Below are 25,908 nucleotides of genomic sequence, written 5' to 3'. Positions count from 1 at the left end.
CTGTGTATGAATTTTCAGGTTTCCAATTTATATCTTTATTTAAACCTTCTGTCCCATATTTCTAATATCACTGTAGATTTGGGCTTTCCTTGCTGTCTGAAATCAATAATTCACATTTCCCCCTACTTGTCTACTTTATTAATAATGTGATTGTATCTATAACAGTTCTTTAATCTTTACCATTATTTTTACCAACTGCAAAAACCTTCTGTCCCTTTCAATACTTTTTAATTCAATGAAATTTTTAAAATTAGCTATTCCCCCCCCCCCCCGCCCATTAAAAAAATCACACATGCACAAGGTAACTGATTCTAACAGTGAGAAAGGGCCTATGATGCAAAATAAGTCGGCCTGCCATTCCACATCATTGGTGCCCTTCTCCAGAGGCAGCCTCAGCTGAGATTTTGTATATTTGATGGGTTTTAAATTCTCTCAACAGCGCTTACATCTCTATTAATTTTTAATAAAATGCAAGAGAAAATAAAATACCACACTAAAAACTGATGTATCCTTTGCATTTCTTTTAGTTATTAAGGCTGTTTTTCTAATAAACTGGCAAATGTTATTCCATGACAAATAAGAAATTACCCTGAAATTTCTATCAATTTTGATGTGGCATCTTTGATGGTATTAAAACCTTTGATGATATTATTGTATTTTAACCTTTATTTTTTGAGAACTCTGATAATCAGTTTCACTTCAAATGTCAAAGAATAAAAATATTCACCAGAAGAAGTCATATTTATAATGGAATACAGAATAAGGTAAAAAGCCAAAACTGTAGGAAAAGATTGTTTATATAAGATATTAAGGAGTTTTTAAAAAATCTCCCTGTATTATTTTAGATAGTATACAATTGATCACCACCTACCATAATTGTTTTATTATGTCAGAGTTTAAAATTAAGGAACATTACATTCTTTATATGTCAGGTCATAACCACTCCGCCGTTGCTTTATTCCTTTTTTCCCCCCTGAAATAACATCTTTCGTTACTTTAGGAAAATGAATGACACCATATTAAATACTGTATTAATTTCCTAGGGCTGCCATAACAAACTGGTGGCTTAAACAGTAGTATATATTCTCTCACAGTTCTGGAGGCTGCAAATCAAAATTAAGGTGTTGGTTCCTTCTGAATGTTGTGAAGGGGAATCTGTTCCATGTCTCTTTGCTTCTTTTGGTAGCTTCAGGCATTCTTTGGCTGTAGATGATGTCCTCCCAGTGTCTTCACATTACCTTCCCTCTACAAATGTCTATCTCTGTGACAAATTTCCCCTTTTTAAAAGGACACCAGCTGTATTGGATTCAGGCTCACCCTAAAGATCTCAACTTGATCATCTCCTGTTTCCAAATAAGGTCACATCCAAAGGTATGGAGGTTGAGAATAAAACATCTGTAGGTTTTGGTTCAAGACAGCAATGTAAGAAGATCCTGAACTCACCTCTTCCCAGGGACACACTGAGTCAATAGCTACATATGAAACAATTACTTCAAAAAAACCCAAACACCAAAAAACCTTAAAGGCTGGCTGAGCGATGTCTACTCATCAGGCAAACAAGAAGAAAACCACATCAAAGTGGGTAGAAGAGGCTAAAACACAAACTTGCCAAAAACTATACCCCTGGCATGGCAACTGACTCACAACTGGGAGGGAACTCAAAACCCAGAGCTTCTCCCTTAAGAGTAAAGGGTTCAAACCCCATATTGGATAACCCAACTTTTAAGATATGCACTTGAGAGACATGCCCCAAAATATCTCACTCTGAAAACCAACAGAGCTCGTATCCTGAGACCCACAAGACTAGCTATCTGAGAAGCCACTCTTAAAAGAGCTTGCAAGTTGGGACTCACTCACCCTAGGGCCCAGCTCAGAGGCAGCCAATCAGACCCAGATTTAAAGTGAAGAAGGCTCATCTGTTTATTTTAAAACACTGCCCTGAGGGGCAGGCATGTAATTTAAACACACATTTAGGAGCCTGCTAGAACACTCTCTGGGGACAGGCAGGCACCATTTTCATGCTCTCCCTCTGCTGTACTCCAGAGGACCAGTATTTCTTGGAAGGAAGTTTTTGCACATGTCTGGTGTTCTGGTTTTTGTGGCTGCTGCCAAAGGGACACTTCTACATCACCTGGTTATGGTGGTCAGTGAGCACATGGGCTTTTGCTCATGGGTTCCACAGGACTATAACCAACAGACAAAGAGTTCTTAAAGAATTATAACTCACAGGGCACAGCAAGAGGCAAGAGACCCAGGAGCTCAGTGTTTCTGAGGAGTCCTATTAGCTAATCATCATGACTGCGGCCTGAGGGTTAGGCCTCTAATTAAACATCCATCTAAGGGCTGACTATAATCCTTTCCAGAGACCTCAGAAGGTAGGTGCTATCTCTGTGATCACCCTCTGCTGCACTCCACAGTGCCACAGTCTCCTGGAAGGGAGCTTTGCATGCATCTTGTTCCCCAGTTTTTGTGGCTGCCACCCAAGGGATGCTCCTTGATCACTTGGCTCTGGTGGCCAGGGGGCTTGTGTTCTTGGGTTCCATGGTACTACAGCAATTGGAGAGACAATTCTTGGCAGGCTACCACTCCCAAGACACTGTGCAAAGAGTGGACTGACGCACACATCCTGATCTTTCTATGAAGAAGGCTTCCTTGCCTATCCTAGAGCTTTGGGGCTAAGGGAGGGGCTTCATGTTTGGCATACATCTAATGGCCTATAGAGCTGTCCTCAAGAATGTAGGCTGTGGACATCTTCTTAGTGCTCTCCCTCTGCCTTGCTCTAGCTCACTGTTATCTCCCATAAAAGAGTATATATAACTTGTTTGGAACCTTGACATTTGCAACCGATCCCCAGGGGACACTTCCAGATTGCTTGACTCTGGGGGCCAGGGGATTTATGATTGTGGTCTCACAGGAATGTATATATTTGCATACTTTTAAAAGCCGATCAGGACACCTGGGTGGCTCAGTTGGTTGAGCGTCTGACTTCAGCTCAGGTCATGATCTCACGGTTTGTGAGTTCAAGCCCCACATTGGGCTCTGTGCTTCCAGCAGCCTGGAACTTGCTTCGGATTCTGTGTCTCCCTCTCTCTCTACCCCTCCTCCGCTTGTGCTCCACCCCCCCTTAAAAATAAATAATAATTAAAAACAAAAAACAAAAAGACTAATGCTGGAGGGTCTGGCTTCTGGGTAGCCTGAATCTAGGAACTGAGATACTCCTCTTTGGAACACTGACAGGTCTTGGCATATTCTCAAACACTGGGAGCTATTAAATATAAAAGAGGCTGCTTGGATAAGCACAAAGGTTTGAGAATCAACCAATAACTGGAACAAGGTTGAATGACAACATTCATCTCCTATACAAGTTCACTCCTTCAAGACTGAAGAAGTAGTTTTATCTACCATATAAATGATCTAAATATAACACTAAAGAAAGTCATCAAATCACAAGGAAGAAAAAGAGAAGAAAGGAACAGAATGAATGGCTTGAACAATAGAGAAGTCAAAACACAACAGCAGAGTGCATGCATCACACACTGGAGACACCCTCTGAAGCACCAGGCCCTGGAAACTACATGACCTCTTCTTCATAAGGCCATTATTTCAGGAGAAGGAGATATAACTGGCTTTTCTAACACATATAATGCAGAGACTTAGACAAAATGCCAAGATGGCAGAATTTATCCTAAATGAAGAACAAGAAAAGGCCATGGCCAGAGATCTAAGTGAAACAGATAGACACAAGTAACATGCCTGATGGAGAATTTAAAGCAACAATCATAAGGATACTCACTGGGCTTGAGAAAAGAAGACATCAGTAAGACCCTTACCACAGAGATTACAGAGTTAAAAAATAATCAGAGATGAAGAATGCAATAAACAAGACTGGTAACAGGCTTGATGCAGTGAACTAGCTGGAAGAAGCAGAGGAACAAATTGGTGACCCAGAAAACAAAATAATGGAAAATAATGAAGCTGAACAAAAGAGAGAAAGAAGAATTATGCAACATGAGGATAGACTAGGGAACTCAGTGACTCCACCAAACATAATAACATTCATATTATAGGAATTTCAGAAGATGAAGAGGGAGGAAAGGAGGCAGAAAATTTATTTCAGTAAACAAAAGCAGAAAACTTCCCTAATCTGGGGAAGGAAACAGACATACAGATCTAAGAGGCACAGAAAACTCCCATCGAAATCAGCAAAAGCAGGCCAACACCAAGTCATACTGTAATTAAATATAGTGATATTGGGGCGCCTGGGTGGCTCAGTCGGTTGAACATCTGACGTCAGCTCAGGTCATGATCTCACCGTCCGTGAGTTCGAGCCCCGCATGGGGCTCTGTGCTGACAGCTCAGAGCCTGCAGCCTGTTTCGGATTCTGTGTCTCCCTCTCTCTCTGACCCTCCCCTGTTCATGCTCTGTCTCTCTCTGTCTCAAAAATAAATAAACATTAAAAAAAAATTTTAAATATAGTGATATTTATAGTGCAAAATATAGTGATAAAGAAAAATTCTTAAAAGTAGCAAGACCAAAGAAGTCCTTAACTTATGAGGGAAAACTCATAAGGCTAGATGGAGATTTCTCAACAGAAATTTGGCAAGCCAGAAGGGGGTGGCATGATATATTCAAAATGCTAAATGGGAAAAATCTGCAGCTAAGAATATACTCTATCCAGCAAGACTATCATTCAGAACAGAAGAAGAGATGAAGAGTTTCCCAGACAAACAAAAATTAAAGGAGTTTGTGACCACTAAATCAGCATTCAAGAAATATTAAAGGGGACTCTTTTGAGTGCAAAGGAAAGACCAAAAGTGACAAAGACAAGAAAGGATCAGAGAAAATCTCCAGAAATGACAAAACAAGTAATACAATGGTAATAAATACATATCTATCACTAGTTACTTTGAATATAAATGGACTAAAGTCTCCAATCAAAAGAAACAGAGTGTCAGAATGGATTAAAAAAAACCAACCAATCAAACAAACAAACAAACACAAAAACATGATCTATCTATATGCTGCCTATAAAAGACTCATTTTAGACTTAAAGACACCTGCAGATTGAAAGTGAGGGGATGAAAAAACAGCTATCATACAAATGAATATCAAAAGAAAGTCAGAGTAGCAATACTTATATTGGACAAACTAGGCTTTTTTGTTCTTTTTTTTTTTTAATGTTTATTTATTTATTTTGAGAGCAAGAATGAGCAGGGGAGATGCAGAGAGAGGGAAAGAGACAAAATTCCAAGCTGGCTCTGGACTGGGGGACTCAAACCCATGAACTGGGGGATCCTGACCTGAGCTGAACCCAAAACCAAGAGTCGGACACTTAACCAACAGGCACCCCTGTTCTTGTACTGTTTTTATCCTGCTTTGGTATTGGGGTAGTACTGGCCTCCTGGAATGATTCTAAATGTGTTCCCTTTATTCCATTATTTGTAAGATTTTGATAAAGATTGCTATTAGTTATTTTTTAATGTTTGGTTAAAGTCACCAATGAAACCATGTAGTCTTGGGCTTTTCTGTGCTGAGAGATTTTTGATTCCGAATTCAACTTTCATTCTTATTATTGGTCTAAGAAGATTTCCTATTCCTTGTATTCAAGATTCATGATTGGATTTTGGTAACTTGTACATTTTTAGGTATTATCTTTTTTTTTTCTAAGTTATCTGATTTATTAGTGTATAATTATTTATAATAATCTGTCTTCAGAGTATGCATTTCTGTGTTTATCTGTTGTATTGTTTTCTCTTACATTTCTTATTTTAGTTTCTGAGTCTTCTCTCTCTCTCTCTTTTTTTATCTTAGTTAATGTTGTTAAAGCACTGCCAATTTTGTTTATTTTTTTGGAAAAACTGGTCATTACTTTCAAGGTTATGTTATTGTTTATTCTGGTCTCTATTTTATTTATTTCTGATTTTTCTTTGTTATTTTCTTCTTCTACTAAATTTCAGTTAAGTTTTTTTTTTCCTAGTTCCTTCTGGTATAATGTTGTTTCTTCTGGAAAGTTCTTCTAAACTTATCTTTTTTAATACAAGCATTTATAGCATAAGTTTCCATCTAACATCTGCTTTTGATGCATCCCATAGGATTTAGAATATTGTGTTTTCTTTTGTTGTTGTTGTTTTGAGACACATTTTGATTTACCATTTGATTTCTTATTTGCCCATTGCTTGTGCAGTAGTGTGTTGCTTAATATTTATGTGTTAAGTATTTAATATTTACATGGTAGATTTTCCAGCTTTGTTTTACTATTGATCTTTAGTTTTGTACCACTGTGGTTGGAAAATATACTTGGTATGATTTCAGTCTTTTAAAATTTCTAATATTTGTTATATCTCTTTTTATATGATTTAACCAGGGGATTCTTCTGTGTGTACTCCAGGTAAATGTGTATTCTATTTTTCTTGGATAGAATGTTTTATATATATCTTTTAGAACCATGTATTCTGCAGTATGCTTCAAGTAAAAAATCTTCTTGTTGATTTTGCATATGGATAATGAAATGTGTTGAAAATAAAATGTAAAAAAACAAACCATAAGAGACTCTTAAATATTGAGAACAAACTGAGGGTTGATGGGGGGGGTGAGGAAGAGGGGAAAGTGGGTGATGGGCATTGAGGAGGGCACCTGTTGGGATGAGTACTGGGTGTTGCATGAAAACCAATTTGACAATAAATTATATTTAATATTTAAAACAAACAAACAAAAAATCCAAAAAATAAACTCAGGGAGTATGACTCTGTAACCTGTACATGAACCACTAACTCCCATTGCCTCTATTTTACTGAGTCATATTTTTAATTATTTTTTTCAGGCAAAAATTCAAATAATATCTGTTTATTTTACTTCAGAAATACTACCATTTATCCTCATTTGCAAATAGGGAACTAAGCTGAAAGTTAGTTTTAGAAATTATGTAATGAATAACAGTATTATAATTCTAAGCATAGTTCACCATTTGTTATAGTAACTGAAATCCCTGTCTAATGTCATATGGCACCATAAGATCAACTATTAAATTTAAAACAACAGTTAATATGAATAAGAGGAACGAATGCAAAACTGGCTTGACATTGCCAATGGAGTTTTCTCCTGTGACACTGATCTAAGAATTAGTAATATATGAATTGAAGTAAAAAGTGAATGACAATAAAAAAAAATAGAAGACAGTTGGGGTGCCTGGGTGACTCAGTCAAGTGTCCAACTCTTGATTTCAGCTCAGGTCATGATCTCAAAGTTTGTGGGTTTAAGCCCTGAGTCAGGCTCTGTGCTAACAGTGCAGAGCCTGCTTGGGATTCTCACTCTCCTTCTCTCTCTCTGCCCCTCCCCTGCTCTCTCCCTCTCTCAAAAATAAGTAAATAAATATACTTTTTAAAAAAAGCCACAAACAATGAATAAGGTGGTGATAAGCACTTAACTATCAACAATTACTTTAAATGTAAATGGAATAAATTCTCTAATCAGAAGACATAGAGTGGCTGAATGGATTAAAACACACACACACACACACACACACACTCACAAAATACACCACCTATATGCTGCCCATAAGAGACTCATTTTTGATGTAAGGATATATAGACTGAGAGTAAACAGATGGAAAAAAGATGTTCCATATGAATGGAAAACAGAAAGCTGAAATACCTATACTTATATCAGACAAAATGGGCTTTAAAACCAAGAATGTAATAAAAGATAAATAAGAGCATTATATAATGATAAAGGGGTCAATCCAACAAGAGAATATAACATTTATAAATATTTATGCACCCAACATAGAAGCCTTTAAATATATAAAGGAAATATTAACATACCCATAGAGAGAAATAGGTAGCAATACAATAAGAGTAGGGGACTTTAATACCCCACTTACATAAATTCAGACTGAAAATCAATAAGAAAATATTGGCCTTAAATGACACATATACCAGATGGACTTAACAGATATTTACAGAATATTCCATCCCAAAGCAACAGAATATACATTCTTCTCAAGTGGAAGGACATGAAACATTTTCCAAGACAGATCATATGTTAGGTCATAAAATATGTCTCAATAACTTTAAGAGAAATGAAATTATATCAAGTGTCTTTTCTGATCATTTTGGTATGACATTAGAAACTAATTACATGAAGAAAGCTGGAAAACTCACAAATATTTACATTAAGACAGCATCTACTGAGAACCTTTGGGTGAAGAAATCAGAAGAGAAATCAAATAATACTCTGCGACAAATGAAAATGGAAATGTAACATAACAAAATTTATGAAGTGCAACAAAAGCAGTTCTAAGAAGATGTTCATAGCAATAAATGCCTATCTGAAGAAACAAGAAAGGTCTCAAATAAATATCTTCACTTTATACCTCAAGAAACTAAAAAAAAAAGAGCAAATTAAGCCCAAATTAGTAAAATAAAGGAAATAATGAAGATTAAAGCAGAAACAAATAGACTAAAAAGACAATAAAAAAGATCAATAACACTAAGTCCTAGTTCTTTGAAAAGATAAACAAAATTGACAAACCTTTAGGTAGCCTTGCCTAAAAGAAAAGAAAAAGGACTCAAATAAAATCAGAAATGAAAGGATATGATAACTGATACCACCATATACAAAAGGATCATAAGAGAATACTGTGAACAGTTATATGCCAACAAGTTGGACAACCTAGGTGAACTGGATAAATTTTTAGACACATATAACCTATCAAGACAAAATCATCATGAAATGTAAAATCTAAACAGATTGATTAGTAGTAAGAAAATTAAATCAATAGTTACAAAACTCCTAACAAACAAAAGACCAGGACCAGATAGCTTTACTGGTGAATTCTACCAATCATTCAAAGAAGAATTAACACTGATTCTTCTCAAACTCTTCCAAAGAATAGAAGAGGAGGAAATTCTTCCAAATTTATTTTATGAGGTCATCATTATCTTAATACCAAAACCAGACAAGGATACCACAAGAAAAGAAAATTACAGGCCAATATTCCTGGAGAACTTAGATGAAAAATCCTCAACAAAATATTAGGGAACCAAATTTATCAATACATTAAAAGGATCAAACACCATGATCAAGTGGGATTTATTCCAAGGATGCAAGAATGGTTTAACATCCACAAAACAGTTAATGTGCTATACCATATTAACAAAATGAAGAAAAAAATTCACATGATCATCTCAATAGATGCAGAAAAGCCATTTTGACTAAATTCAACATCCATTTATAATAAAAACCGTCAACAAAACAGACACAGAAGGAATGTTCTCCAACACAGTGTAGGTCATATATGACAAACCCACATCTAATGTCATACTTAACAGTGAAAAGCCAAAAGCCTTTCTACTAATATCAGGAAAAAGACAAGAATGCCCATACTTCCACTTCATGAGTCATAGAGAGGAATTAGGCAAGAAAAAAAAGCATCCAAATTGGGAAGGAAGACACAAAACTGTTACTATTTGCAGATGGCATGATATTATACACAGAAAAACCTAAAGACTCAATTAAAAAAATGGTTAGAACTTACAAACAAATTCAGTAAAGTTGCAGGATATAATATCAATACACAAAAATCTGTTGCATTTCTATACACTAAAAATGAACTATCAAAAAGAAAAATTAAGAATGCAATCCTATTTACTTGTATCAAAAATAACAAAATTACCTAGAAATTAACCAAGGAGGTCAAAGACCTTATTTTGAAAACTACAAGACATTATTGAAAGAAATTAAACAAGACACAAATAAATAAAAAAAAAATCCATGTTCATAGTTTGGAAGAATTATATTATTAAAATGTCCATACTACCCAAAGGAATCTACAGATCCAATGCAATCCCTATCAAAATCCCAGTGGCATTTTTCTCAAAAATAGAACATATAATCCTAAAATTTATATGGAACCACAAAAGACCCTAAATAGCCAAAGCAATCTTGACAAAGAAGAACAACACTGGAGGAATCACATGCCATAATTTCAAACTATATTACAAAGGTATAGTAATTAAAATACATAGATAAAAGGGACATAACTGAGAGCCCCAAAATAAACCCACATATATATGGTCATTAATTTACAACAAAGGGCCAAGAATATACAATGGTGAAAAGACAGTCTCTTTAATAAATTGTGTCAAGAAAATTAAATAGCTACAGGTAAAAGAATGAAACTAGACCATCATCTTACATCATATACAAAAACTAACTCAAAATGGATTAAACACTTGAATGTAATACCTGAGAATATAAAACTCTGGGAAGAAAACATAGGTGGTAAACTCCATAATGCAAGCTTGGCAATAGTTTTTTGAATCTGACACCAAAAACAAAAGCAAAGAAACAAAAAGTGGGACTACACAAACTAAAAAGTGTTTGCACAGCAATCTACTGAATGGGCAAAAATATTTGCATATATCTAATAAAGGGCTAATATCCAAAATATATACAGAACACATACAACTCAACAGCAAAAACCATTTGATTGAAAAATGGGTGAAAGATCTGAATAGACATTGTCCAAAGAAGATATACAGATGGCTAACAGGTACATGAAGAGATATTCAATGTCATTAATCATCAGGGAAATGCAAATCAAAATCACAATAAGATATCATCACACCTGTTAGAATGGCTACCACCAAAAAGACAAGAAGTAACAAGTGGTGGCAAGGATGTGGAGAGCAAGGATCCTTTGTGCACTGTTGGTGGGAATGTAAATTGGTGTAGCCACTATGGAAAACAGTATGGAGGTCTCTCAAAAAATTAAAAATAGAAATAACATATGATCTAGTAATTCCATTACTGGTTATTTACCTGAAGAAAACAAAAACATTAACTCAAAGATATATGCACCCACATGTTCATTGTAGCATTTTTTACAATAGCTAAGATATGGAAGCAACCTAAGTGTTCACTGATTGATGAATGGATAAAGAAATCATGATATATATATGACATGACATATCATATACATATTCCTTGTGTGTGTGTGTATGTATATATATATATATATATATATATATATATATATATATATAATTAAATAATTTCAGCCATAAAGTAGAATGAAATCTTGCCACTTATGACAACATGGGTGGACCTTGAAGGCATTATGCTAAGTGAAATAAGTCAGACAAAGACAAATACCATATGATCTCTTTTGTATGTGGAATCTAAAACAAATAAACAAAAGAACAACCAAAATCATAGTCACAGAGAACAGATTGGTGGTTGCCAGAAGCAGTGGGTGAGAAGGGTGAGAGAGATGGGTGAAGCTTTTTGTTTTTTAGTTTAAATAAATTGTATAAAAAAATTTTTTTAAAGAATATCACCAAATCCCATCTAGTCAAAACACTGAAAAATGAGCACTGCTCTCTAGAACTAATAATCATCAATTGTATCTAATGAGTGTCTGTCATGTACCAGGGACCAATTTACTTCATTTAACTCTTACCTCCCTGAACCAACTTTACATGTAGATTATTATTATTCCATTTAGAGATGAGAAATGTAAGACTCAGATAACGTGTCTAACTTGCCTAAGAATATACAGCTAATAAATGATGACACTGGCATTTGATCAGGTTCAGTTAATGCAAAGTTCTTAGATTACTAGTTTAAATGATAAAAGATATTATCACTAACAATTATCACAGAAGCTTTAATAAGAGTTTTATTTACCATGATACTAAAATGCCATTACTATATAAGTTCAGTTACACTGAATTTCTCTGCAAGTGTTTCTTACACACATTGAAACTATCCTTTCTGCTCAGAAGACAGCCTGTTCTATCAATATTTTGCTTAAATAACAAAACACAAAAGAACTTTCCAACATATTCAAAACTGTATAACAGAAGGCAAGAAAAATTGTGGCAGATGTACATTATACACAATATTGGCAGATAACATGAAGCTGTATCTTGTACTGAGTTACCAAGATATGAAATGGCATTATTAGTTGAAAAGAGACAACTCTTCTTTCAAATCATGGCAGACGAATCAAATGACTGCATGGAATATTCCATAGCAATTGAATCTAAGCAAGACCAAACATGACTAGTGCACAAAACCATCAAATTACATTTTAAAATTAAATAATCTCAGCATACATTTATAGAAGATAGGGACAGAATGTACAGCTTCAAACGAGCAACCTGAAGTCCTTTCATCCAAAAAAAAATTTTTTTTCACATTTAGAAAGTATAAAGGAAGTAGTGATAGTCTTTTGGCTCACAGTGAATTGTGGGCCCAATACTGTGGCTGGCAGATGTACCCAACATAGGGGCATGCAGGTGCAAAAAAAACCCAAAAAACAAAACAAAACAAAACAAACAACCCCCCCCCCCACAAACCCACAAGTTTTGTATCATCTTTGTCATAGGTTTTAATGTTCATATGCTAGCTGATGGCTACATGGAAAGCACAAAGTCCAGAAAACTTTCAAATAGATTTTAGCTGTCTGAAGTACCAGTGAAGACTTTGGTATATATTTCATTAATCTAAAATAAAAATTTGCTGGTTTAATTAGAATTCTGGATCAAGAATTTGGATCAGGATTTTCATATAAAACCAGATATCTTTGGGGCACCTGGGTGGCTCAGTCTGTTGAGCGTCCGACTTCGGCTCAGGTCATGATCTCACGGCTTGTGAGTTCGAGCCCCACATCGGGCTCTGTGCTGACAGCTCGGAGCCTGGAGCCTGCTTCGGATTCTGTGTCTCCCTGTCTCTCTGCCCCTCCCCCACTCATTCTCTCTCTCTCTCTCTCTCTCTCTCTCTCTCTCTCAAAAATAAATATTCAAAAAAATTAAAAAAAAACACAACAGCCAGATATCTTCAAGGCTAACATTTAAGACATGAATCACTTTTTGGTGTTATTTGCCAGGCATCTGAAAAGAGGTCTAAATATCGTGCTATATGACCAATTTAGTCTAAAGTTCTAATACAACTTTAGTAGCTATGTGATAGATAATATGAGAGTCAAACTAAAAGATTCAAAGAAAATATATCTGTACTTCCTCATGCTATCGACATCTGTACAGACAATTTAAACATTATGAAGTATAACTGGCAGTATGTTTATAGTCAAAAAAAGAAAAACACTTTTGTCCTTGGATTTTTTTTTTTTTTTAATTTTTTTTTTTTTTTCAACGTTTTTTTATTTTTATTTTTGGGACAGAGAGAGACAGAGCATGAACGGGGGAGGGGCAGAGAGAGAGGGAGACACAGAATCGGAAACAGGCTCCAGGCTCCGAGCCATCAGCCCAGAGCCTGACGCGGGGCTCGAACTCACAGACTGCGAGATCGTGACCTGGCTGAAGTCGGACGCTTAACCGACTGCGCCACCCAGGCGCCCCTTGGATTTTTTTTTTAATGGGCTTCATGCCCAGCATGGAGCCCAATGTGGGGCTTGAACTCACAACCCTGAGATCAAGACCTGAGCTGAGATCAAGAGCCAGACACTTAACTGATTAAACCACCCAGGTGTCCCTGTCCTTTGGATTTTAAATTATGTTTTGCCACCGTTATTATGAAACTGGCACTGACAACATTAGGAATGCTAATTCTAAAATAGGTAAGTGGCAGAAAGTAGAGACAAAGGCACATATTATCCAACCCATGGAATAACCTATTTTAAAACATAAAGTTATAAATATGGAAATTAAAGTTCTCTTATAAGTCAATTATCTAATAACTCACACCTCACTTTGACACATGGATTTATTTTATTCAGTAGTATTTAATACATTAATTCTTTTTTTTTTTCATTTGCACTATTTTAAGAAAATATGAGCCATGCATGCAGAAACAGTTATACTTTACTAGATTTGGTTGGTATAAACCTCAGCACATTTTTTAAAATAAAGAATTCAATACTTTTTGGGGTCCACAATTCAACCCATAAAAAAATATGACTGAAAATTTTCTCTCAAACAAGAAAACAATGTAGACAACGTAGACAATGTATACAGTAGTTGTCTTGTTTTAGCTATAGTTACTAAGAGCTGATGGCACCAACACCGACAAGACAAAGCAAAGCAAAGCAGCTTGGCACAGGTAACGCCATGAGAAGAGACTGCAAATGGGATGTTAAAAGGCCTAACCCATCCATAAAGCGATAACGAGAATCACAGACACGGCTATAAGTGAGGTACATGGAGGAGCCCAAGCCCAAGGCAAACCTGAGGTCACAACAGAGAGGAGACAGGGCAGAATACCATGACAGTCCTAAAAGGCTGTTTGAAAAAATCTGTTTGAAAGAATAAGAACTGGCCATTATGGTGGTGCCTCCAACTAGCCTAAAGCCCAGACTGATCAACAGGGAAAATAACATTCCCCTCACACATACAGGGCTTGGGCTTGTGGGAAAATCACTGGGAAAGCTGTCACCAGAAAAGGGGTTTGGTAAAGGAGCCAAAAAGTTCTCTGCATACTTTGGCCTCATTTATCTCTGTCAATGGGAATGGAGTTCAGCTCATATGGTAGAGTTTGGAAGTCTCTCCAACTAGTGAGGGATCCGTTGGAAGCATGATCCAATGAAGAATGGGGTCTCGTGGTCTGGCAGATGATTGATTTGTGAATACAGAGTACACATAGAGATATACAGAAGGGAAAGTGAGGGGGGGAAAGTCAGACTGATGAGGCAATGATTAAAAAGGGTCTCAGAAATTTGTTAATCAAGCTTCCTGATGGATAGTCTCCTTCTAAACCAGTAGTTCTTAAGAGCTGTGTTGTGGTATAGTTGTGTGTCCAGATCAGTTCTAAAATGTGTTACCAATAATTTTTTACAACAATGAATAACCAAATTTCCTGAATGGTGTACTTTTTTTTTTTAAGTATATAATGTTGATTGGTCATTACCCATTTTAAGTGTTACTCTGGCTCATTTAAACTCCACTATGCTTTCTAGGTGGGAGAGAAATGCTACAGAACTATTGGTAGTGCATAAACCTTCAGATCATTTTCCTTTGACCATAGCCCAAAATTAGTGCTTATGCTGTGGGCAGGGTGTGCATGTTGAATCTCACTATTCTCATTGTAGGATTGTCTAAGTCAGTATTAACTGTCATATTTGTTGCCATGAGAAAAATGGTTGAGAACTGCCACTGTTATAGCATCAATGCTCTGAGGCTGGTGGGTATGTGGGAGATAAAATACAAGATTAAGAAACCCACAGATACTAGGTGGTGAGCAGGGATACAATGATTTTTGGTATTGGGAAGGTATACTGACAAGGTTTATGGCCACCAAATATTTCTACAGGATGAGCAATAATGCAGCACAGTCAGAAGACAAGGGTCTGTATGTTCATGGTGAGGATGTACAGTTAACAAGACTACTTAAAGCTGTTCTTCAGCATTGGAAGCCTGTTTTGGGAATGTCCACATAAATTCTGAAGAAGGCTGTATGAATTATTGCTTGCTATGATGGTTCAAGTGGAATCAGGGTGACAGAGATACTTTCAGGGTGGATTATCTTGAAGATGGCAGATCAGACGTTCCTGATTTTTCAGATAAGGCATATATAAAGAATCTGTTAACTCAAATATTTTTATCTGACTTTCTGAGTGTCTATGTGTTGTGTTCAATATTGACAACCACAACTACTGTGCCCGATCTTTTGATGCCTTTGTACTGATTAGTTCTACACTGGGTTACTGAGTTGGCTGGGAGGGAGTTGCCAAGAGATTTGAGTGAAGGAGGCTAGGAATCCAGGATTGAGTCAGAGAGCTCATTTGAGTACTAGATCCTAATTCCAAAACCCATGATCAGATTTGAGTCTCTGCTCCTCTGACTGAGACACCCCAAGACAGGGTCAGCCAAGGGGTCCATTATTTCCTCCTAGGTTTAGTGTTCAGTAATGATAATCATGAGATCCTGAAGCAGGTTAAGACCCCGTATTATAAACAAAACACTTCTGTAGATTTATGGTGGAGTCACTGCATATCAGCTAGCTTTAAAAAATTGTACATTTTTAGTTTTTCAGATCATAAATGTTGCACATCTACTATATTCAAATAGAGAAACACATAATAGAAAAAGTAAAATGCATCTATTTTTTCTATATTGAAAAAATAGAAATGGAATTTTTGGAAGACTAAATTATATTGTAAATTGAGGGATTTATATATTTTTAAAAATATTAAAATGAAGTTTTCAGGGAAGGGCAAAAACATTAGATATCACATTCTAAAAGAAAGGGTTAGAGTATTGTGTGAAATTTTCAAAGAAATTGCCAAAAACCATTCACAGAACTCGTAAAATCCTTCATTCACAATAAGGGCATGTAAGTGTTAGAGACTGGAGATTGCACACGGTGGTAGCAAATAGATCCTGAAATCCCAGGGGTTTAGAAAAAGTAATTTTCTTGTTCACATGAAGTCCATTGAGAACTGAGTGACTTTCCAGGGTAACTCCCCTCCAAACACTGATTCAGGGATCCAGCTTGTTTCCATCTTGTGGCTTCACCATCTCAGCCTATGTCCCCCAAGGTCACCATGGCAAAAATACAGATAGCTTGGAAGATCTGCTTGGAAAATACAGATCTGCTCCTCCATACATTAGTCTGGAAGTGACTGCTTATAGCCTATTGGCAAGAGTTAGCATTGTTACAGTGACTAACAAATAGGACTTAAATAATGGTAGCTCTTACAATTGCAGTTACTGGAAAAAAGCATTTTTGAATGGCGGGATATGAGTTCATCATGTATAATTACCATAATTAGAGTGTTACCCTAATGTAAGACATTTCTATAATTTCCATTTTTAACTATCATAAATAGTACATACAGAAAGACATAATATATCTTTATGTAAATCGTTGTCTTAATATCTGATTATTTCCTAGAAGTAGACTAGTGGGGTTAAAGGATACGGACATTTTAAACTCTTGATACATATTTCCAAACTCTTTGCTAGAAATGTCAGGCTAATTTATCCTATCACCAGCAATGTAAAAAACATGCTTAACTTATCAAGCATGTTTATCATACTTATCAACTTATCAACTTTACACAAGTAGTAAATGCTACCTTAAAAAAATAAATAGGCAACATTGACTCTTGCACATTTGAATTTGGTGCATTTTGTACCTGTCCTATCAGTACATTCACTCACATAATTGCAATGATCAGAGAACTGACTTGTCTCTTCCATTAAAATGTAAGCCTCTGAATTAAGGGGCCATAAATATCTTTTCCAGCCATGGGTTTCCAACACTTAGCTCAGTGTCTTGCACATAGTTGGAACATAATAAATGTTTGTTATAATATTACAGGTGAAAAGTCTATCTTTAGTGCTCTAACTTTGCTTTTTTTATTATTTATCTTGTTTTTTTTTCATGTTTATTATCCAGTTGGATTTCTTCTTTGAATTTTCTTCTTAATTCCTTTACCATTTTTGTACTGATGTGTATATGGTTTTTCTCAACAATTAGTACACATTCTTGAAATAATAATGCTATTAATCTGTTATCACGTTTGTTTCAAATATTTCCCAGATTTATCCTTTAATTAAATAAGGTTTTTAATAAACATTTTTAAAAAACAGTATGTGTCAAATCTCTCAATACTTGTTTCTGATAGTGAGAATTCTATTCCCCTAGCCTCATGTTTCCATGAGGGGACTCCCTCTCTCTTTCCCCCTTCACTTCTCATCAGGGGAAGAAGTATGACATCATGTAAAATTCTGAATTCTCATCCTCTGTGGACTCGGTTCTCAAGGAGGTCTGACTACCAAGCTCCACACTGAAGCTCATAGGCACAGGCTTAGAACCTGCAGGAGAGTCTCAGCCTGACCAGTCACCCGGTAATTAGGTGGTTACGATGAATTCTGAGGATAATAGAGTTTGGCTTGAAGAGATATAAGCTTTGTTCCCCTGATAAGTCTTAACAATTATGATCTGATCCCTATGTTTCTTCTGAATCAGTTCTGAACTTGGAGCAGGGAGAGAATATAATGATCCCTCAGTAAACTCTATCATTTTCACTTGTGCTTTGTACAACTGTTTTTATGTTTGAAGGTCTTTCCCAACTAAGACTGAATAAATATTTGCATATATTTTCCACTTGGATTTTTATAGTTTATTTTTAAATGTTTCTCATAAAATTTAATTTTACAGTAAGATACAGAAGTAATTAGCGTTACTGCAGAATGGTAAATATAGAAAATCATAAAGGGAAAAATTAAATCCATACTTAATTTTTATACTGTGTATCCTCTATTTCCAAAATTTTTGACATGTATGTTTTTTTGTAGGCTTAACCATGTTTAATCAGTTTCAGTGTTTACTGTCAGTTCTTTTACATTAGAACTTCCTTCTTCTTGAATTTTTATTTTTTATTATTTTTAATTTTATTTGTTTATTTTTATCTTAGGGGGAGAGAGAGAGAGTGAGTGTGAGCAGGAGAGGGGCAGAGAAAAAGAAAAAGACAGAGACAGAGGGAGAATCACCAAGCAGGCACTATGCTCCACGCAGAACCTGACCAGGGGCTTGATCCCACAACCCTGGGATCAAGACCTGAGATGAAATCAAGAGTCAGATGCTCAACTGACTGAGCCATTCAGGCACCCCTGAATTTTTATTTATTTATTTTTGGTTTATCTCTTGTTGAATTGGAGAATACAATACACATGGAAAATACCTTTACAGTGTACTTTCTGAATGTCTTCCTGTTGCTTCACATGGGAGCCAGAACTGAACTCTGTAGCATACTCTCAGTAGTTTTCAACTTGGCAGCATTCTGCTCTTTCCCCTCCCCTCAAGCCCTGTGGACTTTACTTCTTTTTATTTTGCGGCAATTACTGTTGCAAGGGAGAAAACTGAGTCCTAATTTTTGTTACAATGCAGGCAATCTGCGTTTTCTCTTTGAGCTTGTTTGGAGGTTCTAACAGGGGAGTGCAGCTACTTGTACACCCTTGACCCAAGAATGATCCTCCTCTATCCGGGAGGGTCGTCCTCTTTTATCAAGTGCGCAGCTTCAGGAGGGACTCACATGGAGTGGTGAGGGAGGAAGGGAACACCCGCCTAGCCAGCCACATCAGCCAAATCAACCCTGGCGATCAATGGGGTGACAGATGTTGCAGCCAGATCGCCCTCACTTCCATGTGTTTTCTCTTCGAAAGCAAGTCTGTCTTCATTTAAGTCCTTCGAAAAATTACCCAGAATTTGTCTAGTTATGGATCTTTCTTAATAATTTTTGACTGGAGCACAAATGACAAATTCAGTCTGCACATTCTGAGGGGGGTCTTTTAGGGTCTAGAGTTTTCTTAAAATGTCTTTGGTTATGTCTTATATTGCAATTACCTTATATTCTTTCTCAGGAACTTCCATATTTATTTCTCATTGTTTTCATCTTAGTCTTTTCTTTTGCAAGAGTGTTTCAAGTTTGCCCTCAATATCACTGATTCAACTTCCTATTGGGTCAATTCTACTCTTTACCTTTTCCACACTGTACGTTAATTCTACTGACACATCTTAATGAAAGCATTGATTATTTCATAATCTGGGGCTCATTCTCAACTCATTTGGCTCTATCCTTAAGCTTTTCTGTCCTCCACATGTATCTTTCTGAAGATACCAAGAATTTCCCTAAAATGATCACTTTTATTGGTTTGTTCTTTACCAGAGTCTTCAGATAAATGCTTTGTTTTCCTTGAATTTCCTACATACCTTATTTAGGAGCAGTCTACTTAATCTTGGTTCTTAAAAGTAAGCAGAGTGGACAGTCTGCCCTTGCCTCTCTGCTCCCTGGCCTCTCAGTGCTGGTAGAATCCCCCTACTTCTACCTATAGTCAGGGGGCAGTTGGTAGGAACAACACTTCATTTAATTTCACTGTCTAACAGGCATTCTCCTAGGACTGAGATTTGTTCTACTCTTACTTTAACTCACTGGTTCTCTTCTAATTTGGACAGTTCTTAAAAACATCTAGTCTTTGGGGTTGGAGCTTCTTTTGAAGCTTATCATCTTGCTCATGGCCCTGTCTTTGTCCTAGTTCTTCTCAAAGGACAGGACTTCTACATCTAATAACCTGACCCGAGTCTCTTTATGTTAATAACACTCTTTAGGCAGAACTTAAAGATTTAAGGGGATAAGGGTTTATTTGTCCAGGACTGACTTTTGGAGGCTAGTTTTCTAGAAAAGAAAATGGACTTTAGCAAATTCCAAGGAAACCATTCAAGTTCAGTGCTTTTAAGGTAATCAGTTCTGATCTACTGGAAAGGCAGTACCTCTCTCCTGACAGGGGAGAGATTGGTGCTTCCCAACTATAAATGCCTGTATGGCAAATCTTGCTATTTTTATGCCATATCCTATGGCTGCAGTCATAAGGCAGAGACCTCAGGCCCCTCCCCTTTCTCTTCTTCCCCTCTGCTGATCATGCATGGGAGGGGCTATGCTAGGTCAAATCACGAATGCTGAGATGCTGGGTAAGACTTATATTAAGGCTCTGCCATATCATGTTGCTATTGTGTCTGTCCCCAGTCACACCAGGGGTGTGACCACACTTCTCTAAACATATAGCATCCAATGAAAGGGCAATGGGCACCAGCACACCTGCTACTGTTCCTGTGTCCGTGAGTTCTCTCAGAGCAAGGCTGTTCTAGCAGGCCTGCTGTGAGTGCTGCTGACCAATTATCTTGTTAGCATGGCAGTTGTCCCAGCAAACTGGGCATCTGTCCAGGCCCTTACCACGGCCTTCTGGAAGCAAGTCAGATGACTGGAAATAAATTGAAGACCAAGATTGGAGTGGGAAGAGTCTGCTAGTGGTGTTGTGGGCAGCCTTCAAGGAGGCCAATGAGTGACTATTAGCAGAAACAAATTTTAAAAAATCCTAAGTATTGGGAGGCCTATAGGGTTCAGACTCTCAGTTATAGGATTCCTTGTTTCCTTTCTTTGTGATATTGGAGGGAGTTGCCTTGGATGGGTCGGATGCTTCACTAAGAGGAAAGCTGAACTCTTGCCTCTCCTAAAATTCATGCAAAAAAAAAATGAAAAGGGATGTCTTCTACTAAAAAGGAGAGAAAATTAGGGAACATCAGTAAGACAAGGATAAGTAGGCTTCTGAATTCCAACTCCTTTTCATGAGATCAAGACGATAAGGGGGACAGTCCCTTACAATGGCGGGCTTCTCTACTGATCTGTTGCTGGATCTACCTTCCATTACTGGATATATCAGGGGAGAGTGGAAGCCACTCCAATGTGTCTTCACAACACGACTCTGCTCCTGGTGCCTTCCGGCCCCTGGCAAACTGCAATCTGTACATGGAGCTGACTGTCGAAAGTTATTCTAAGACCCGAACTGGGCAAGCCGATCGGGACAACTCCTTTCTTCAGAAGTTCCTCTGTCATTGGGAGAGCTTAGGATCAGTGCTGTAGAATCTGGTTAGCCATTACTCAATCCTTGTGCTAACATCACAGATGATGGCTTCCTGAACTGGAAGATGTACATTGTCTAAGCTCTTCCTACACTGGTCTTCCCCTGCCTGTTTTTAGTGGCCATGATCAGCACTCTGGGGTTGTCACCCAACATCTATATCTAATTATCCTTTTGGTCTTCCACAGCACAGTTTGGACTCAAAGTCCTTCTGGGTTGAAATGGAATGGGTTGCTGCCAGTAAGAGATGCTCTTTATAAGCCATGGACTGAACTGGAAGAGGAAGAACAAATAGGTGGACAGAAATTAATGGTTAACTTGCCCAAGACTGGCTCTTCAGGCTAGCCTTTCAGAAAGGAGTTTGGCCTCCTGCAAGCCTCCATAGAAACCAGTTAGCCTCAGTACCAAGTCCATTAATCTGGCCAAAAGCAAGGCTTGGACCCAGATCCTGAATCACTGGAAGTGGGAAAGGGGAAAAAATGTTGCTTCTTGCTCAGCTGTGAATGTTGATGTGGTCATTTCTGCCCAAGTTTGCTATCCCTACCCCCAAACCCAATAAAACCACAACTGCAAGGCTTGGACCCCAGTATCCTAATCATGCCAAGTAAAGGGGTTGGTGCTGGACCCAACCAGTAATGCTGATCTGGCAGAAGAGGACTGAGGTTACAGCTCTGCCATGTCATCATGCCATTGTTGTCCTAGACCCAGATCATCCCAGGGGAGGAGCCAGTGTTTCCTTAATCATGTCTCTTAAAAAACCCTCTCTCCCAGTATCTGACAGCTGGCCTTGCTAGACCTCTGTGTGCTGCTCTAGAAGGTATGGACAAATCTCCTACTGACATAGTGTCTGAGAGTTTTCTCTAATCCTCCACAGATGTGGTGTGAATGCGGCTGGTCCATTTTTCCTTACAAATATGTCACAGTTCTGAAAGAAGATATAGCCACTGATTTGCTACAAGTATTTGTCAGTCCATGACTATTTATGCTTCACTCCCCAGCTATAGTCTGAAGATACCTGACATGAAGAGTCACACTGCCAACCCTTTAGCCTATGGAAATCAGGCCACATTGTCTACTAGGGCCTGATCTTTAACAGCAGTGGGAACGAGGACCTGTGCTCTACTCTGGCCAGGGGGCTCTGGGTGAAGCTCTGGTCACATATGTGCCAGTGGGCTGCACACTGGCCCTGACTGCACCCAGGTGCCCAGTCCCTGTGACTATGGCTTCTGCTCATGTTCATTTGCTCTATAGTTCCCTGAGGGTTCTGGAGCCATGCCCTGGACTACAGCCTGCTTCGTTGGGCCCTGACAACCTGCCCTTTCCCATCTGCCGGCTGGTATCCTGCTTTAACCTGAATGGGCACCCCTGGAATCAGGATGCTGCCACCTGCCCCTGAGCACAGCTGCTGCCTAGCTGTTGCTGTGGGGCCTCCATTCGCTTGTCTGGACCAATCAGCTCAGATTTGTGGATGCTATACCTCCATCACCTCAGGGGGAGCCCTACAGCCAGGTGAGTCCTCACTGCACTCTAGCCACACATTCTAAGTAGTCCTAGTTTACCCGGATTACAAAGGCTGCACAGATACTTTTCACCATTGCTAAGCAATACTCAAAGTCCGTCTCTAGAATTTTCAGCAACATCAATGCAGTTATTTTATCCATCAGTCAATAAAGGCATGGTTCTCAGGGCCTATGAACTGATCAAGGGCATAGAAAAATATTTTAGACCTGACAAAAGTGATTGCAAACAAAAAACACAACCTAATTTAAAAATAATTTCATGGGCAAAATATTCTATTTGCTGTGGAATATGGGTGCATTTTATCATGCTATAGGGTGTGACACCTAAATATGAGCAAGCCAAGGACCTGCAAATGTAATCTCACAGCAGCTCAGCCCTCATATTTCCCAAACTCATCCTCATTTGCAGTCACTAAAATTATGTGGGCAACCACGGTGGCACAGTTGCTGAGTAAATGGGTAGCTTTATGAATAACTAAGGGAAGCAATGCATAAATCCTCCAACAGAAATGCATTCAGATATTTTAAAAAAATCAGGAATCAGGAGGGAAACTGGAAGTTGATGTTTAATGGGTATTGAGTTTCAGTTTTGCAAAGTTCTGAAGACAGATCACACGACAGTGTGAATATACTAAACACTGAGCTGCACACTTAGATGTTGAGATGGTAAATTTTGTTATGCATTTTTTCTGCAATAATCTTTTTAAAATCAAACTGAATTTTAAAAATCAGAATTAAAATTGATACAGAAATTCAGAATATACCTATGATAGCTATTTGAATCTCACTGGGCCACTCTTAATATTTTCACCAATGTAGCCCTGAGTTCTTCAGCCTTATTATCATATATTATTTCTTATTTCTTTTGTGACTTTTTTGGGGACTAGAAGTGGACACTTTAATTGATCTGATTTGTTACCACAGATGACAGAAAATTAGGGCCCCAAAAACAAAACAAAAAACGATTTTTATTGTATTCAGTTGCGGGGTGGGGGGTGGGGTTCCGGGTTTCCTATAGTAAAGAATAAAAAAGTGGTAACTTATCTTCTAATATATAATTTTCATAACTAGCACATCATGGAGGTAAAGCAACCAATCCTTTGTTTGCACAGAGCAGTGACTACAGGCTCTGAAGCTAGCTGACTAGTCAAAACTAGCTTCACTACCAGCCAGCTTAATCTCTTTGGGCCAGTTTTCTCATCCTCAAAGTGAAGATAATAATTTTTTAAAGTTTAAAAAAGTATCCACCACACCTATGAAATGAGAGTAATTTTTAAAAGCTTAAGAAAGAATTTTACTTAAGCAAGAATTTATCCCATTTTTACAAACTGGAAGAACACTACTTTTAACAACAGGTTGCAAGCTTTAACAACTTCTCAAATTACAGTAATAACCAACCTTTCCTTACTCTGAATATACAGAAGCTTAAACCCAAACTCTGAATCCTGCTGTGTCCCTATTTTGCCTTTCCACTCTTAGCTGCCACCACTGCTCAGAAACACACTTTCCACTTTATTTATTTGCTTTAAAGTTTATTTATTTATTTTGAGAGAGAGAGAGAGACAGAGAGAGAGAGAGCTCTGGGGAGGGACAGAGAGAGCAGGAGAGAGAGGGAGAATCTCAAGCAAGCATTGGGAGCCCGATGTGGGGCTCAAACCCACAAAATGTGAGATTATGACCTGAGCTAAAATCAAGAGTCAGACGCTCAAGCCACTGAGACACCCAGGCGCCCCCACACTTTCCATTTTAAACAGGTTGCTCCTCCTACAAGTTTTTCTAACTATGCTTTAGTAACTCCCTCTTATAGAATATATTCCTGTTTTCTTACCTGCCTAAATTCCACCCCATCTTCCAAATCCCCCACCAGTCTCTACTGATCCCATTATGCCTTCCTTGAATCTAGTCTGTATGATCTCTCATTTCTCTGGGTTTTTCTGGTAAACCTGGTATTTATCCCTCAAGATGGCTCCCGACCATATGTCACGTCCTAGCACCTACCATGTTATAGATTATGCGTAATTTCCTGAAGCACAAAAACTTTTTTTTTTTAATCTTTCTCCAAGTCCTATACAGTCCTAGCTACAAAATAATAAATATTTTCTTTTTTTTTCAATTTTTTTTTATTTTATTTATTTTTTTTATTTTTGGGACAGAGAGAGAGACAGAGCATGAACGGGGGAGGGGCAGAGAGAGAGGGAGACACAGAATCGGAAACAGGCTCCAGGCTCCGAGCCATCAGCCCAGAGCCTGACGCGGGGCTCGAACTCACGGACCGCGAGATCGTGACCTGGCTGAAGTCGGACGCTCAACCGACTGCGCCACCCAGGTGCCCCTATAATAAATATTTTCTAATTTAACTGTTTGGCCAAAGGCAAAACCTTTGTGGAAAATGAGACAGTTTTTCGGGAAAAGAAATAGGATTATTCATATCTTTTCATATATTTTCTTTGCATATTATCTACCCACCATTCCTTCCATAATTTTAATTCTCAAATTTCTATTTGCATCCTTTAGTAAGCCATCATACAAAATACGTTTAGATGATTTTTGTTGTTGTTGTTTCAGTCTTGTCTTAAGATAACATCATTAAGTATGAAGTTACTTTTAAAGGACTTTTCCTTCAGAAGTTGTTATAAAATCACAATGGGGCAATATCTAAATTATAGAGGTATTTTTTTGGTCCCCTTTGTAGGGGACGTGTGGCATTAGGAAAATCACGAAGCACGCCTTCCTTTATTCCCATTTTCATACAGGAGAAATCAAGTTAAAATGAATAGAGGACTTAAGAATGGTAAGAAATTCAAAACCATACAGCAAGTGGCACTGACGGATACATGTGGATGGATACGGGAGGATGCTTTTTCTCCGTGCTGCTGCTGCTGCTGGGAACTCTAGCCTGAGCGCTTGGGTGGAGTATGACTTCAAGGAATACTTAAGGTGAATCCATAAGTCACACACCTTTGCTTTTTAATCTCAATAACTTACATGCTTCTACTAACGCCTCAGGT

At 37.7% G+C, this 25,908-nt stretch overlaps 1 protein-coding gene across 10 annotated transcripts in view; it reads right to left on the bottom strand.

The window, feature by feature from the left end:
* TTC29 (tetratricopeptide repeat domain 29) overlaps positions 1–25,908 on the bottom strand; it is a 668,675-nt gene that overhangs the window by 168,185 nt on the left and 474,582 nt on the right. The window lies entirely within an intron of this gene.

Source organism: Neofelis nebulosa, chromosome 3, assembly GCF_028018385.1.
Source record: "Neofelis nebulosa isolate mNeoNeb1 chromosome 3, mNeoNeb1.pri, whole genome shotgun sequence".
Taxonomy (NCBI): Eukaryota; Metazoa; Chordata; class Mammalia; order Carnivora; family Felidae; genus Neofelis; species Neofelis nebulosa.
Note: the sequence above shows the minus strand (reverse complement) of the source record. Positions and strands in the feature narration are given on the sequence as shown.